Here is an 18,798-nt window from a genome sequence, read left to right as displayed (position 1 = left end):
AAATCCTAAATCCTAAACCAAATCCTAACCAAATTCCAACCCTAAATCAAATCCTAACCGAATCCTAAATCCTAAATCAAATCCTAACCAAATCCTAAATCCTAAATCAAATCCTAATCCTAAATTAAACCCTAACCAAACCCTAATCAAATCCTAAATCCTAAATCAAATTCTAATCCTAAATCAAATCCTAATAATTCCTATAATAGATTTAAACCTCAATTACTATTGAATGAACTATCGATCTTAATTCAAAATTTGTACACTTTTTAATAATTAAGTTGAAAACAAGCACAAAAAATTTGAAAAGGATCAAAATTACCAAATAGACAATAGCCTCAAAAACGTGCTTGGATATTGGCCGGCCTCCTTCTCCAACCTTGATGCTAATCTCCCAAAGCCAATATCTCTCTTTTTCATTGTTTGATTAATCTCGAAATTCTAATATACATAGAAAAATAAGTATAATATCTTTATACATAAGTTTCACTCCAATCCAACTAATAGATTGTATAAAATCTTAAAAACCCTTTCTAGACCTAAATTTCTACTTTCTAAGACCTTGATCCACTTAAACCTTAATAATCCTAAATTCAACCGTTATATCAAGCTAAAATTTACAACACATATTAAGCACAACTATAACCATCAATCTTTAAAATTTTATTTATAGATCTATTACAAAACTCTCAAAATCATCTAAAACGTCAACCCTATTTTATTTCACAAAAATCCAAGTCATCCAAAACAAACTTGACTTTGTAAAGCTCTTACAAAGTCATTATAAATCCAAATCATACAAAAATAATGCTCATAGAAATCTTATCTAGTCTGCTATCAAATCCCATTCTATGATCTACAAAAGAACATCCAAGTTGCCATAGGTACTTAGTTTTGTGCCTCAGGGTTTGATTTTAGTCCAGGTTTATAACTAGCCCTCTCCGAGTATCAATATCTAGTTTTTTTAGGTAATTTTTGCTAAAATTTACTCTTAACTTCTTCTTAAAAATATCTATATCATTTATTTTTCCAATCTATCTTATTTTGCCTTATTTTTGGCACTATAGAGTAAGTAGAAGCTATTTTTCTAAAAGGGCAGCATTACTACTAAAAGTTTTACTACCTTCCTATCTTTTATCCATATTTTTTTATTTTATCTTTTAACTTGACTCTTCTATAATAATATCTATATTATTATCTTTGACCATATAGTCGCATTACAACTCGATACTATAAGATGTGTTCTTTATCTTTTGTCCAAGCTTCCTGTTTCTATAAAAACCTCAGGTCCAATATCAATTTGGACTCTGCATTCTCTTGGGTGATCCAATCTTTTTCTGTAATTATTTGGTTCTGCTCTAATATCACTTTTTTGCTTACTTCCAATTCTTGTTTGATACTGCCTTCTACATCCAATGCTCGTACCATACAATGAATTTATAAAATGTACTTCAATAAAGCATTCTTAAGATGTGCACCTTCTGATAATCGGCCTTGTGAAAATGCCAACTGATTGATATCTTACAAAATCGAGACTTCATTCTCTTCTTCCAATGATAAATAAATTAGAGCTGGTTCTAGTACAACTTTTGGAATTGCCTCATATGTCAATGTACGACTAGATTCTTCAATTTCATGTACTACATCCCTTGAATTGGTAGTTAGTGCCAATAAATTCCATTCACCTTGTTGATGTACTAGTAAGGGTATATTTCTCTCTGCTACTAGCATTGCTTGACTCAATATAAATGTAATTACGACATACACATAGTTGGAATAGAATAATGCTATAAATTTCTCTATTTTTTGCTTGGCTCCCATTTCTCCATGAGTATAGATTACTACATAAGTTGCCCAATTGAACACCATCCCATCAAGCGTCCCTACCATTGCTAATAATAACTATCTTGACATATACGTGTTGTATCAATACAAGCCTAAACGCCTCAGCACGAAGTACAACCATTCCATGAACTTTGATGTAATTGCCTCAGTTGTCCGCCAACCTTAGTTCTTCTCAAATAATGACATTCCACCTTTGAAAAATCTTCCTCGATTGAAATCACTTGACTCAAACGCCTCTACCACAAACTCTTCAATTAGAAAATACAACACTTTTTCCAAGATTTTCTCATCAATATCGATAATGCGCCCTTGTACTACACTTGATCCATCTTCTAGGTCATAGTTTGTAATGTATTCTTCCACTAATGCCACATTAATTGATAGTAAGCTATTTGACCTTCACAAGAATTGAAACATTTGTGTATTTCAAAAATCTTGTATTTTTCTTGGCATCTAGCAGATCTCCAATTTTATAGACTCTATATTGGTATCGATTACTACAGATGGTGGCCCCAAATTACATTTAGTTTTCACATTTCGGCTACTTTTCTCTCTATGTCATAAATTTAGAATATTTACTGGAAATCTAAACAAGAAGCTGAAGAAGAATCGGCAAGAACTAGATTAATCAAAAGAATACAAGAACAACACTAGAGAGGTGAGCTAGAGCTCCAAGAGGTGTGTTGTCGAGAGTGAGGATCTCCTCAATCTCGGCTCCTATATATACTACAAGCTAGGAAGCTTCTCAAGTAGCTTCCACAAACCAGGAAGCTTCTCAAGCAGCTTGTACAAGTTAGGAAGCTTCTCAAGAAGCTTCTACAAGCTAGGAAGCTTCTCAAGCAGCTTTCACAAGCTTGAAAACTTCTGAAGTAGCTTCTACAAACTACAAAGCTTCTTTAGAACCTTCTAGAATCTTCTACAACTTCTTAGTGTATGTCCTTGACATCACCCCCCTTTTTTAGCTTTGAGGTCTCCGAGAAGCACTCTTATTGCAAGTCAGTACCAACGTAAGAAGTTGAAAATTTATTGCATAGTATCTACAATATACTCCAATTGTTGTTTGTGCGGTAAGTAGTTCATTGGTCCTTGTAATCAACGATAGTATCCTACACTTTTTATTTTTGGCTAGGCATGAATTTTTGTATCTTCATTGTGAAAATGCCTTATAAATATTCCTTCGAGAAGATTGCCACAGGCAGGTTCTACCTCAAACACAATCACTAGTGACCTGTTACTAGATATCCTCCGTTGTCTTCATGATATAGGTGGTTCTTCATCTCGAAGTCGTCTTCGTGAGATACTCGGTTGAGAGGACAAGACTGATATGGTATTTATCTCTTGGCTATCCATATCAGACCAAAAACACAAGTACTAAACTTAGAAGAATGGGCTCAGGTTACAGATTTATAGTCTCTAACTATGTCTTTTAGAGGTTCCTTCTCCCCCTTCTTTATAAGGCCAAGGATTAAGAGGCTTCAAGGAGAAGGAACTTCACTGAAAAACTTTCATCGAAAGGGCTTAGGTTTCTGAGAATAGCATCGATGAAATTCTTGTACCTTTTGCGATGCATTGATAAGATTTTTTGTTGGTTCCTGTGTATGCTCATTGATATCATAGCCGCTCCAATGTACTAAGAACTCCAATTTCTTCCACTTATGTCACAAATCTAGTACTTTTTCTACCTCATATTCCTCATGGTTTTCAATTTCATTACTAGATGGTAGACATTGCATTCTTCCAAGAAAAGATGACTCTCGATAAGGCTCCAACAAAGAAATATGAAAGACTAGATGTACCTTCATAGCAGCCGGTAACCCCAGATGGTACGTCATTGGACTGATTTGCTTCTCAATGATAAATGGTCCCAATCTTCGGTAGTCCAACTTATCACATGGCTGCTTGGTTTTGATATTCCGTTGAAGCAGCTATACTTTATCTCCAATTTTGAAAGTAGGTATCTATTTTCGAAATTTGTTTGCATAGGCCTTGTAAGTTTCTTGGGCGGTTTGCAATTGAAGCTTCAACGTAGTTTGAAGCATCGATAGTTGTTTCACAAATCTTTCAGCTGTCGGGTTGTTATTGGTTGATGGACTTAACAAATCAAGCTTCGGATGATACCCATAGTTAGAAAAGAATGGTGTTTTTTGAGTCGACACATGAATGGTGTTGTTACATGTAAACTTGGCTAACAATAGATATACAATCCAATCATCTTGCTCATAATTAATGTTGCATCGTAAATACTGCTTCAAAGTTTGATTCATTCGTTCCATTTGGCCATCAATTTGAGGATGGAAAGCTGAAGAAAGCTTGATATCTACCTTCAATATCTCAAAGAGAGATCTCTAGAACTTTGATACGAATTGGGTTCCTTGATCCGACGCGATATCATCTAGTAAATCATGATATCGATACATACTATCAAAGAAGAGCCTTGATGTGTCTTTACTTGATAATATTTTCATGCAAAGGATAAAATGTGTGAGCTTTGTAAGTCGATCTACCACAACAAAGATGCTGTCAAATGAATTTGATGGCGGTAGGTCCATAATGAAGTCCCTGAAAACTGAAGACCATGGCCGATGTGGAATAGGCAATGGCTGAAGAAGATCATAAAGACGATGTCGAGGGTTCTTGGATCTTGAACAAATGTCACAGGAGAAGACAAAATCCTCGACATCCTTCTACATTTGGGGCCACCAAAAATCTCAAGAAATAAGTTCTAAGGTCTTATTGAATCCAAAATATCTCGCAGCTAGAAAATCATGTCGAGATTTGAGAACTCGGAGTCATGATGGTCCCTTTGGAAAAATAAATGATATAGACATCTTTAGGAGGAAGTTAAGAGTAAATTCTAATAAAAATTACTTAAAAAAAAACTAGATGTTGATACCCGGACAGAGCCGGTTATGAACCAGGGTCGAAATTAGAACCTGAGGCACAAAATTGAGTCTCGATGATGACTCCAAGACTCTTTGGCAGATCAAAGAAAGGGATTTGATAGAAGATTAGATAGGGTTTCTATGAGCATTTATTTTGGATGATTTAGAGTTCTTATGACTTTGTAAGAGCTTTGCAAAGTGAAGGTTTGTTTCAGATGACTTGGATTTTATGAAATAAAATAGGGTTTACGTTTTGGGTGATTTCAAGAGTTTTTTAATAGATCTATAAGTAAAATTTTGTGGATTTATGGTTATAATTGCGTTTAATATGTGTTGTGAATTTGAGCTCGACTTAATGGTTGAATTGAGGAATATTGAGGTTTAAGTGGGTCAAGGTCTCAGAAAGTAGAATTTTAGGTCTAGTGGGGGTTTTTAAGATTTCTTGCAATCTACTAGTTGGATTGAAGTGAAACATATGTGAGAGGATATGAGACTTGATTTTCTATGTGTGTGAGAATTTTGAGATCAATCGAACAGTGCAAAGGAGAGATATTGGCTTTGGAAGATTGGCATCAAGATTGGAGAAGGAGGCCGGTCAATACTTGAGCACATTTTTGACGTTATCATTAATTTGGTAACTCCGATCCTTTTCAATTTTTTTGTGCTTGTTTTTAACTTATTTTTTTAGAAGTGTACAAAATTCGAGTTTAGATCAACGGTTTATTCATTAGTTATTGAGATTTAAATTTATTATAGGAATTACTAGGATTTGGTTTAGGGTTTGGATTTGGGTTTGATTTAGGGTTTAGTATTTAGTTTAGGATTTGATTAGGATTTATTTAGGATTTAGGATTTGGTTAGAATTTGGTTTAGGATTTAGGATTTGGATTAGGATTTGGTTTAGGATTTGGTTAAAGTTTGATTTAGGGTTTAGGATTTAGTTAGGATTTGGTTTAAGATTCAGAATTTGGATTAGGGTTTGGTTTAGGGTTTAGGATTTGGATTAGGATTTGGTTAGGGTTTGATTTAGGATTAAGGATTTGGTTTAGGATTTGGTTAGGATTTGGTTTAGGATTTAGTTGGGATTTGGTTTAAGATTTGTTTAGGGTTTGATTTAGGGTTTAGGATTTTATTAGGATTTAAGATTCAATTAGTTTTGGCCTAAATTTTGAATGAAGTTCAATATAATTTTAATTAGAATTAAATTAATATTGAATTAAGATGTATTTGAGTGATATTTGTGATCCTTCTAATATTTCTTTAAGAATTCTTATTATTTGTTTGAAATTTCTTTGAAGTTTTTTTGAATTTGATTAAGCTTTCTTACCATTATTATGGTTTAATTAGAGCATTGTTAGTATTCTATTAGAATTAGGATTCACTTATTGCAATTTCCATTCTTCTTTCCATAGTCGGATGCCCGAAGCATTCTCAAGCAAGACTTCACGTATTACGACAGCTTGATATTGAGGGCTACAGAATCTCCAATAGTTGTAGTATGTACCTAATTGAGGAAGTCAGCATCAATTGGCACTATAGCAGAACAAAACATGAATTGTTGTGACTTCAATAATGTTGTACATTGTTGATCAAATGTTCTTTCTCCAGCCTTTGGTACTAGATACGATCTCCTTGATAATGCTTCGGATAGTCCTTGTTGCTTCCTAGGCCGATAAGTAATAACAAAGTCAAACCTGGATAGCAACATATTTCATCGAGCTTGACGACAATTCAGAACCCAAGTCGATATGAAGTACTCTAAATTTTTGTGATCCATATATACGGTCATTGGATGCGCAGCTCCTTTGAAAAAGTGTTGCCACTTTTGGAAAGAATCCATTATCGTAAGAAGTTCTTTATTGTGGATCTCATAATTGATCTAGACAGTAGAAAACTTCCGAGAGTAAAACGCAATCAGATGAAGCTTCTTGTTTGCGCCTATCTGCGAAAGTACAGCTCCCATAGCAAAATCTGAAGCATCAGTCTCTAAATAGAAGGCCTTTGCAAAGTCTGGATGTATCAAGATTGGAGCCATAGTAAATGCCATCTTAAGATCTTGAAATACTTTTTCCACTACAGGTCTCCATTCAAGCTTGTCTTTATATGTCAACCGAGTGAATGGAGCAGCAACTTGAGAATAATTCTTAATGAAGATTCGATAGAAGTTAGCAAAGCCAAGAAAGCATTATACATCTCTAATCGTCTTTGAAACTTTCTATGATACAATTGCTTCCACCTTCTTAGGATCCATCTTCAAGCCTTCCGTAGTTGCAATGAATTCCAAAAATTCCATCTTATTTTGGTTAAAGAAGCACTTTTCTAACTTGGCGTAAAGTCCTCGCTCATAGAATTTTTCAAAGATTAGGAGAACGTGTTTCTCATGCTCTTCTGCATTCTTAGAAAATATCAAAATATCATCTAGATAGATGACAACAAAATCGTCAAGGTATTCCCAAAAGATGTCATTCATCATGTGTTGAAAGACCACAAGAGTATTGGTAAGACCAAAAGGTATGATATTATATTCAAAATGGCCATACCTTGTATGGAAAGTTGTCTTCCATTCGTCTCCTTCCTTGATTCACACAAGGTTATAAGCTCCCCTTAGATCAATCTTTGTAAAGATCCTTACACGTCCAAGTTACTCTAGAAGACCTGATATCAAGGGTAATGGATAATGATTCTTTTTTGTTACCTTGTTGAGACCTCAATAATCCACGCATATCCCTAGCGAGCCATCTTTCTTCTTCACAAATAAGATTGATATCCTAGTTGGTGACTTTAAATGACAAATGAAGTTCTTGGCTAGATTCTTGTCAATGTACTTCCACAACTCTGTTAACTCCATCTGCGACAAATTGTAGATTAGGCCAAAAGATGGTTGTGCTCTTTCATGCAAGTCTATGGTACAATCGTATGGTCGATGCTTCGGTAGCATGTCGACATTCTTCTTTTGAAACACATCTTCAAAATTTTTATATTGCTTCGATATATTTGTTGTCGAAATCTTTTTTCCACTAGTTGGAGTCGCATTAATGATAAACGATGTACCTTCCTTGAACACTGTTACAAACGCTTTTGCTCCAATAAATAAGGATTTTTTGATTCAGGATCTTTTAACAGGCTTACTCTCGGAATGTTCTATAGAAAATATCATCTTTCGTAACCTCCAATCTATGGATGGGTTATGCATTTCTAACCAAGAAAGACCAAGAATAATAGGATTTGATGGAATTCTAATAATATTGAAAATAATATAACTATTATGGTCTTTAAATGTCACCTCTATAGATTCTGATTCATAGGTGATACTACCAGACAATAAAGGTCATCTATCTATTACTTCTATGTGAACGGGTTTAGATTTTTGTACTAGAAGAATCTCGTGACGCTTAGCAAATCCTTCATTTAAAAAAGAAACAAATGCTCTTGAATCTAATAACGCTAAGATTTTTAGTTTTTGAGGGCCAAAAGATAGAGGAATGGTAAAGCAATGGACAGGTTAAGCGAAAAGAGACGAACCTGATTGTTATTATGGTATTGAATTGTTTAGCCGCACAGTCCCTATTGTGGCTGGGCATCTTTGTTTTCCTGAACAAATGCGCCTCTGGTCCTTCTTCATCGCAATACAAGCATAGTCCTTCTTCCATATGCCACTTTTTTTCTTTCAGAGTTAGAGATTTGACACGTATCGTGTCAATTTACATGTCTTCCACCTCTGAATGTGAATTGAGGCTGCTTGTTGACATAGTTGGAGCATAGTGAGCCGTATGTTATTTTGAGCATTGATCTTGGCAACGTTGGAACAGGTGATTATTGCACTTCTTAGCTTGGCTAATGGCTTCATTGAGTGTTTGTGGACCAGAAAGAGATAATAACAAATCCTTTACGTCATCCCTTAAGCTCCAATAAAATTGACTCATCAATGCTTCCTCATTCCAGTTGATGTCGCATGCTAATTGTCTGAAATCTGATGCATAGACTGACGCGGAGCGTGCCCTTTGTCGTAGCAACCAAATCTTTATTGTAACCCATCATGCCTTGTCATATTTGCCATATGCTTCCGCAAATGCCTCCAAAAAAGTTTCAAAGTTATTCAAAATTGATGATCTTTTCTCAAACAAAAGAGCAAACCATGATAGAACTTGCATCATGAGCAAAGTTCCAACCAATCCAACATGTGACTCCTCTGTCAGATAGCATTCAGGCTGTAAAGATGTTATCAATCTAATTTGATTGATAAAACCTCAAAACTTATAATGCGTACCATCGAACTTGTCTGAAAGGCTAATTCGGGGCTCTTTTTGTTGTAAGACCAATGGTCCTTGTTGAACTAGAGGCAAAGCTGCTTCTCTTAGTGCTGAAGCTTGAGGCTGGTGAATCCTCGATTGTGCCATCTCGGATGCTCCATCATTATGAAGTCTTACAATAATTCCTTCAATCTCTATAGTTCTCTGTAATAACGTATCAAGAGCATTTATAATGGAGTCCAACTTGGACTCCAAACTTTCAGCCATACTAATATCTTGACCTCTGGCCATTCTAAAAGAAGGAAAGAAATGACTCTACAAGAAGGGAGTATTGGTTTAGAGGAGGGTACTCCGCAACCTCTAAAATGCCTTAAAACCTTCAAGAAGAAGGGTAATCCACTGTCTCCAAGAAAAATAAGACTCCAATATTATAATAAAAAAAATATCAGTTTAGAAGAGGGTAATCCGCAACCTCTAAAATGCTAGCACCTTCAAGCCGAGGGATAATCCACATTCTAACAAGAAAGAACTAGCTTTGTATGAAAGATGAATGTAGTCTCGACAAATTGTCATGAATTTAGAATACTGACTGAAAATCTAAACAAGAAGCTGAAGAAGAATCGGCAAGAACTAGATTAATCAGATGAGTACAAAAATAACACTAGAGAGGTGAGCTAGAGCTCCAAGAGGTGTGTTGTCGAGACTAAGGATCTCCTCAGTCTTGGCTCTTATATATACTATAAGCTAGGAAGCTTCTCAAGTAGCTTCTACAAATTAGGAAGCTTCTCTAGTAGCTTCCACAAGCTTGAAAACTTCTCAAATAGCTTCTACAAACTACAAAGCTTTTCTAGAACCTTCTAGAATCTTCTACAACTTCCTAGTATATGTCCTTGACACTCTATCCATAGCTCTCTTTGCACTCTCAATTGCCATAATGCACACTCTTCCAAGCTCATAATCGTCAATGCTACTCTCCAATATTCCCAAAACACAAGAAATTACAACATAAAAAAATAATAATAAAATGTGACACCACAGAATCACCTTGAATGGGTGCTTCACTCATATTCTTTTAGTTAGTGGTGATAACAATAACATCTTACTCATATTATCCATTTCTCTTGCTATTCCATCTGACCTACTACTAATTACATCTCTAACTATCCTTTTAGTTGACTCTATACCTAGTCCACTTATACCAATAATTATAGTCTAAGAAAAAATTGAAACATGTCCCGGGTTTTAAGTATAATATAATTGAAATTGGTTCCCGTTAATATGTGTATTGAATTGATGGCCCCTAAAGTCTTTCAATTAGACTGAGCTATTGAAAAATCCTTCAATCACTTGATACAAACCATGCCATCGAACTTGAATTTTTTTTGGAAAATTATTAAAACGACTATCATAAAGCAAGACCAAATCATTGGGCATAAAACTCTTAGGTTGTAATTTACTATCATAGTAACTCTTCCATCATTTCTGAGTAGCTTCCATTATTAAAAGAACAATAGCTTAAATTTCATCCAATTCTTCCAATTTTGCCAATTGATATTGCACTGACTCTTTATTACTCAATCATTCATCTAGTACGATCTATAAACTTTGGACTTCCACTTTGATTGGTAAGATTGCTTCTTGTCCACAAACCAATTTGAATGGGATAGAATTGGTTGTCACTTTATACACTATACTATACACTCATAAGGCTACAAATAATATGGTATCCCAATCCGTACTTGCTCCCAAAATAGTCTTAGTTAAGAACTTGTATAAAATATCATTGGTCTTTTTTGTTTGTCCATTGGCTCTAGGATGATATGGAGTTATTTTTCTATACTTCATCTTATACATGTCCGTCAAAGCTACAATTCTAGAATTAATAAAATGGGTTCTTCGATCATTAATCAATTCTTTAGGATATCCAAATCGAGTAATAATATTTTCATATAGAAAAGTGGCAACATTGTTTGCATTATCATATTGTATTGGAATAGCCTCTGTCCATTTCATTATATAGTTCATGGCGACTAAAATATATTACTTCTGTCCATATCTCGACGCTGGTACAATTGGTCCAATAAAATCAATTCCTCATTTCTCAAACGGTGCTTGAGCCAAAATTGGTACTAATGGCATGGCAGAAGTGCCAACTGGTCGATCAATTCTTTAACATGGATCACATTCACAAACATATTGGTGTGCATCTGAAAACATTGTTGGCCACCAATATCCGGCCATTAAAGCTTTTCGAGCAGTACTATCACTGGCAAAATATCCACTACAATTATCCAAATAGCAACTGTCCAATATCGATTGTACTTCACTTTGAAAGATATAGCATCGTAAAATACCATCCTTTCTTTGCTTATACAAAGCAACACCAATCATTGTATACGGTGCACTTTTCAAAATTAAGCATTTCTTAAGCTTATTGCTAAATGTAAGTAGAAATGTTTGGAATGTCAAAAACTGAATTATTTCACTATATTCTAGTGAAATCACATCCACAACAAATAAATCAGTGTTGAAAAGTACATCAAGGATAAGTTCATTGCCTAGGATATTGGACAACTTGGATAAATGGTCAACATTTGCATGATTCTTTCTAAGTCTTATGATAATAGTAAAATTGAATTCCTGTAGTAGTAATATCTATCTGGCAATGGGTCCACTCAATTGACGCTTATTAATCATGTATTTTAAGGCATCATGATCCATGTAAAATACAAATGGATAACCCAACAAATAATGCCGAAATTTTTTAATCAAATATATCATGTCCAAAGCTTTCCATTTAGTAGTAGTGTAATTTCATTTAACAGCCACCAATTGTTGATTAGCATAATATATTGGATGATCCAAGTCCTTTTCATCCTTTTGACTTAATACACATCCAATAGCAACATTGGATTCATTAATATATACATGAAATGGCTTTATCCAACTAAGGGCCACTAAGATTGGTGTAGATACCAATTTTTGCTTCAATTCTTCGAACGCCACCATACACTCCTTGGTCCAAACTGGACTAGTCTTATTTGATAGAGGTTTCTTTAAAAGATTAGTTAGAGATTGATAGATGACTGCAAATGAATGAATAAATCGTCAATAGTAACTGTCATGGCTGACAAAACCACGAACACTCAACATTGTCTCTAATCTTAGGAGGTTCATTATGTGCTAAACTTTATCTGGATCAGTGGTAGTACCACTTTTAGAGACTATATGTTCCAAGAGTTTTCCAAACAAAATACCAAATTGGCATTTATCAGAGTTCAACGATATCCCATATGTAGCACATTGATCCAAATATTTGCTTAGATATTTCAGATGATCCTATTTTATACTGAAAGTACAAAAAATATCTAAAAATATCTCCATAAATATTTGTAAGTAATCTTAAAATGCTTGAGTTATCACCCTCTGAAACGTGGCTGGAGCATTACATAATCCAAACGGCATAACATGATAAGCAAATGTTCCCCAGTCTATAGTGAAAGTAGTCTTTAGCTAATATTTATTTATAATTTTAACTTGATTATAATCGAAAAATCCATCTAGGAAAGAATAACATTCATGCCCTACAACGGCATCTAATATACTATCCATAAAAGATAATAAAAAGTAATCTTTCTTGGTAGCCACATTTAGTTTCCAAAATTCCTGACAAATTCTGATTTTTCTATTCTTCTTCGGTACCATCACAATTGGAGAAATCCACTCACTATTTAGTACCAAATAAATAAAACCAACTTCAATAAGCTTGTTTAATTCTTCCTTCACTATTAGGAAATATTTTGGATTAAGTCGGTGTTGTCTTTGATGGACAAGTTTAGCATCTTCTTCTAAAATGATCTGATGTTTATAGACTTCTATAGGGATACCTTTCAAATGAGCATAAGTCCAAACAAAAGCGGATTTATGATGAATGAAAAATTCTTTCCAACATGTCAACTCCAAATCTTGAATATCTTTATAAATTTTAATTATTCAAGGTATTTTATTTGTTGCCAAGTTAATAATTTGACATAAAGATTCAGCGGCTGTTTCTTCTTTCAACTCCTTCACCAATTCTCATCTATTCGTCAAGTCTGATATATTAGAGGTACTCAATTTTGATTCTAGTGTACTAACTTAGTGTACATTATATTTGTTCATTCAATCTATAATAACATGATTGAAATTTTCTATATCCGATGGATATATCAAATATTCTTCCAGTCCTCTATATTGATACACCACCCCATGGTGCTGAGCTATCTCAAAGGATGCTCATTCTTTTGGTGTGACGGCGTCTTCATCAAAACTGAGCTCATCATCAGATGTCAATTTAGATGCTGGCATTTGAGATTCTCCATGATAGTATACTGAGTACATTTGTAACACCATCTTGTCTCTGCCTCTCCTGATTGTCAAAGTACCACAACCTCAATCATTCTTGGCTTTCACTTGATAAAGCTAAGGTCATCCCAATAAAATCAAATATGATAGAGTTGAATGTTGTAACCAAAGAATGATATAGTCTATTTTGTATTCAATACTAATAATTATGGTTTGAATATTACGTAAGATATCCATTGGTTTAACTCAACTATGATCTGCCATTCGTAATACCAATATTGTGGGTACTAAATGTGCTAAGTCTAAAGCATCCATTGCATTTGTGTTAATTAAATTGATATTGGAGCCACCATCCACTTGGACTACAAAAATCATAATGCTGCCTATCAATACATTGATGGTTGGCATGCCTGGATCAAGGTTCAAACTGACCTCATGAACTTCATTATTGCATTGCGGATGTCATTTTAATGATGAATTTAATATAAAATGACAGTCTAGTGCTACTGCTAGAAGTTGCTTCACTGAAATAGAAGGCTGAATAGCATTCAAATCTTTCAGAATGTCATAAGGCTCTATATTTAAAGTAATTCCTAATACCTTCTTTCTTTTCATTTGTTTCACCTTTACTCCTTGAGGTAATATATTTTTCTTTCTTAGACTAGGAATTAGAACAACTAGAGGAGCTTTCTTGAAATATTCGTCTATGAGAAGATCTTTTAATGGATAAGACATCTTCTGAAACTACACTAAGCCAAAATCTTGGGGATTAGAACTTCATTGATTTGTCTAGATGGACCAAGTCTCATCATTAGTAAGATGCCCGTTACAGGAATTGGATTTGATGTTCCCATAATTGGATTGAATTGGTCCTTCACAACTTGTTCATCCAAGGATTGAATTGGTCATTTTTCCTTTTGTTGGCTCTTGATGAATACTGCTTGGATACATTCTATCCAATTTACTAGGAAATCTTAAGGACCTCAATTATTATCATCGATCTTACTTTGTAACTGGATCTGTTGATTATAATTGTTGAAATTGAACAGAATATTATACTGCTAATATTTACGCCTCGACTATTTATAATTTCTAAAAACTAGAGTATAATCATCACTAGCTCTTAGATTAGGACATTCACTAGCATAATGAACAATATACGTGCAATGATAACAATGAAGTGGTCTTCTTCTATCTCCATCAAGCATATTGGGTGTCTCCATTGGTATATATTGACTGGGCCTATTCCAAGTGGAATTGATAAATGGTCTCGGTTGTTCTATTGGTACGGAGGATACTAGAATCGATTGCAATGATAGGAAATATTGCTAATATTCTAGCTGTCCTTTCACATAGTTATGGAAGTTCGATACAGAACCTAGATTATAATTTGAACCTTGAAGGTTATTAAAGACATAATTTTGTCTATTTGAATGATTCTCGTTTTAGTCAAACATATTTCCCATTTGAACTTGATTGACATTCCACTGAGTGGATATGATCATGGTCTGATTATTAGACTGTTGTTGCTTTTTTCCAATTCCAACAATTAGCTATCAAATGCTTTCCTCCACAGAATGTACATTGCACCATCATTTGTGGAGGAGAAGGGCATTCTATCACCAAATGTCATTGGCCCTTACAATTACTGTACCATACATTGGATCTAATATTGGTAGGTTTTTTTCTCATTTTTTTATTTTATTTTATTTTATTTATTTATTTTTTATTTTTTATCTTTTGTCATATTGACTGCCATTTCTTCCATTTTTTTAATCAAATTTAATAACAAGATTTTATTAGAATCCTTCGGAGTTGATACTATTGATAACTCTATCGTAATCAACTATTGTTGCTAATAAGAGAAGTATGGAGATTGCAATGTTACCATGTTTGGTGGTATAGCTTACAGTGGGGTGACATTAATTGTTCCCTGTGTATTAGCACTTAAATTGGCTCTTGTATCGAACATTCTCGGGTAACTAATCACTGCTCTATTCCATGTCGAGATTTGATAACCTCCTTGAACTAGGATCAAAGTGACTTCTGTAGTTAAAAATTGGTCATAATGGCATTCCTCTAAAATCTTGGCTCGATTAAGAGATGTAGTTATTGTATTTGATTGAACCTCTTTTATAAATATTTTTAGTTTAGATAAATACAATCTATTGATTAATATGGACAATTCAAAAGTCTCTGGCATTTGGTGATTTAGCCACTTGCAGAGTATATCTACCACACGGCCAAAATATGATTCCATTGCCTCTCTTGGATTCATTTTGCTATTCATTAATCTTTGTCAAAGTCAATCCTCAAAACCAATTGGATGAAAATGGATTTGAAATGTATTCTTCAATGCTTTTCAATTAAAAAATTGATCCATCGATTAGTGGTTATACCATTCAAATGTTATATCTTTTTAAGTCACTAGCAGCCATTGCAAGCAAATATCTTCAATTCTATTATTATTGGCTACACATACGATTAAGAACTGAGACAAGTGTTGATCTAGATCTGCATCTAGTAAGTCCCTAAAAGTAAGTAATGGAACCAAGCTAGTTGTTGTCACGGATACAAAAATACAGACTCGAGATCTAAGAAAAAGTTCAAGAAGAACTAGCAAGAACTAGATTAATGAGATGAATACAAGAACAACACCAGAGAGGTGAGCTAGAGCTCCAAGTGATGTGTTATCAAGACTGAAGAACTCTTTAGCCTCGATTCTAATATATACTCCTATTTAGGAAGCTTTTCAAGCAACTTCTATCAACTAGGAAGCTTCTAGAAGGTTCCAGAGACTTGTTTCTAGAAGGTTCTAGAAACTTGTCTCTAAAAGGTTCTAGAAACTTGTCTCTAAAAGGTTCTAGAAACTTGTCTCTAGAAGGTTCTAAGGACTATGTTCCTAACATCACCCCCTCTTTTAGCTTCGAGGTCTCTGAGAAGCAATGTTGTTGTTAATCAGTACCAATGCAAGAAAATGAAGATCAGTCGCATAACGTCTGCTATGAACTCTAATTGTTGTTCACGAGGCAAGTGGTTCATCGGCCCTTGAAGCCAACGGTAGTGGCCCACTCTTTCAACTTCTGACCAAACATGAACTTCAGTGTCCTCATTGTGAAATTGTCCTGCAAATTGTGCCTTCTGGCTGACCATCGTAAGCAAGCTTGAACTCAAATACAATCACTAGTGATCGGTTACTCGGTATCCTCCATCGTCGTCGTGGTTTAGGCGGTTCTTCATCTTGGGGTCGTCTTCGTGAGCTAGTCGATTGAGATAATATGACTGACATAGTATCTATCTCTTGACTATCCATATCAGAAGATCAAACTATGGCTACTGAAAAAATTCTATTTTATCTTAGAGAAAATAACTACATCAACTACGAATTTTGGTGGTGCTCTGCCCCTTTCTTATATTCTTAGGTGAGCAAGCTTCAGAAAGAAGCTATCGTCGAACCGGCTTAGGTTTATGAGGATGTTGTTGATGAAACTCCTGTACCTTTTATGGCGCATTGGTGAGATTTTCAACTGGCTCCCACGTTCGCTCATCAATGTCATAGCCGCACCAATGAAAAAGATATTCCAACTTGCTCCACCTTCACCGTGAATCCAGCACCTTTTCAACCTCATATTCTTTGTGGTTCTCGATCTCAATACTAGGTGGCGAACATTGCACTCTTCCAGGAAAAGACGACTCTCGATAAGGCTCCAACAGAGAAACATGAAAGACTGGATGTACCTTCATAGAAGTCGGTAATTCCAGACGGTACGCCACTAGATTGATTTGCTTCTGGATGATAAATGGTCCCAATCTTTGATAGTCCAACTTATCACATGGTCGCTTAGTCTTTATATTCCGTCAAAGAAGCCATGCTTTATCTCCAATTTTGAAAGTAGGTGCTTGATTCTGAAATCTATCTGCAGATGCCTTGTAGGATTCTTGAGCGGATTGTAATTGAAGCTTCAACATATTTTGAAGCTCTGATAGTTGTTTCGCAAATCCTTCAGCTACTGGATTGTTATTTGTTGACGGACTCAATAAATCAAGCTTCGGATGATATCCATAGTTGGAAAAGAATGGTGTGTATTGAGTCGATGCATGGAGGGTGTTGTTATATGCAAACTCGGTTAGCGACAGATATGTGGTCCAATTATCTTGCTAATAGTTGATGCTGCATCGTAAGTATTATTCAAGACTTGGTTCACCCATTTTGTTTGGCCGTCAGTTTGAGGATGAAAAGCCGAAGAAAGCTTGATATCCACCTTCAGTATCTCAAAGAGAGATCTCCAAAACTTTGATACGAACTGGGTTCCTCGATCTGATACGATATCATCTGGTAGTCCATGATATCGATACACATTATCAAGAAAGAGTATTGTTGTGACTTCACTGGATGATGTCTTCTTGCAAGGGACAAAGTGCACCATCTTTGTAAGCCGATCTACCACGACAAAGATGCTGTCAAATGAGTTCGATGATGGCAGGTCCATGATGAAGTCCATGGAAATTGAAGACCATGGTCGACGTGGAATCGGCAATGGTTGTAAGAGTTCATAAGAGGGATGCCAAAGATTCTTGAATCTTGAACAGATGTCGCAGGAGAGGACAAAATCTTTCACATCCTTCCACATTTGGGGCCACCAAAAATCTCGAGAAATAAGCTCCAAGGTCTTGTTGAATCCAAAATGTCCCGCAGCTGGAAAATCGTGGCGAGATTGAAGAACTCGGAGTCATGTTGGTCCTTTTGGGATATATAACCGCTCCTCAAAGTATAAAAGATCTCCTTCCACCTTGAACTTGTCGTCATTGGCATGCTGCTTAATATCAATGGCTACTAAATCTTCAATGGTCACGGCACGTACCTGATTCAGGAAGTCAGTATCAATTGGCACAATAGTAGCGCAAAGTTGAAATTGCTCTGGCTTCAACAATGTCATACATTGTTGATCAAACGCTGCTTCTCCAAACTTTGGTACAAGATACGATCTCCTCGATAAGGCATCAGATAGTCCTTGCTGCTTTCCAGGTCGATAAGTGATAACAAAATCGAACCTAAATAGCAACATAGTCTACCGAGCTTGATGTCGATTTAGAACTCGAGTGGACATGAAATACTCCAAATTCTTGTGATCTGTGTATATGGTCACTGGGTGTGCAGCCCCTTCAAGAAAGTGATGCCATTCTTGGAAAGAATCCACTATAGCAAGAAGTTCCTTATCGTGGATCTCATAATTGATTTCAGCAGCAGAGAACTTTCGAGAATAGAATGCAACCGGATGGAGCTTCTTGTCTTCTCCCATTTGTGAAAGTACAACTCCCAAAGAAAAATCCGAAGCATCAGTTTCTAAATAAAAGGCCTTTGTAAAGTCTGGATGTACTAAGATTAGAGCCGTAGTAAATGCGGTCTTCAAGTCTTGAAACGCCTTCTCTGCTAGAGGTCCCCATTCTAGCTTATGCTTGCATGTCAACCGAGTGAG

This window comes from Physcomitrium patens, chromosome 15 (genome assembly GCF_059467195.1).
Source record: "Physcomitrium patens ecotype Gransden chromosome 15, ASM5946719v1, whole genome shotgun sequence".
In the NCBI taxonomy this organism is placed as follows: domain Eukaryota; kingdom Viridiplantae; phylum Streptophyta; class Bryopsida; order Funariales; family Funariaceae; genus Physcomitrium; species Physcomitrium patens.
Note: the sequence above shows the minus strand (reverse complement) of the source record.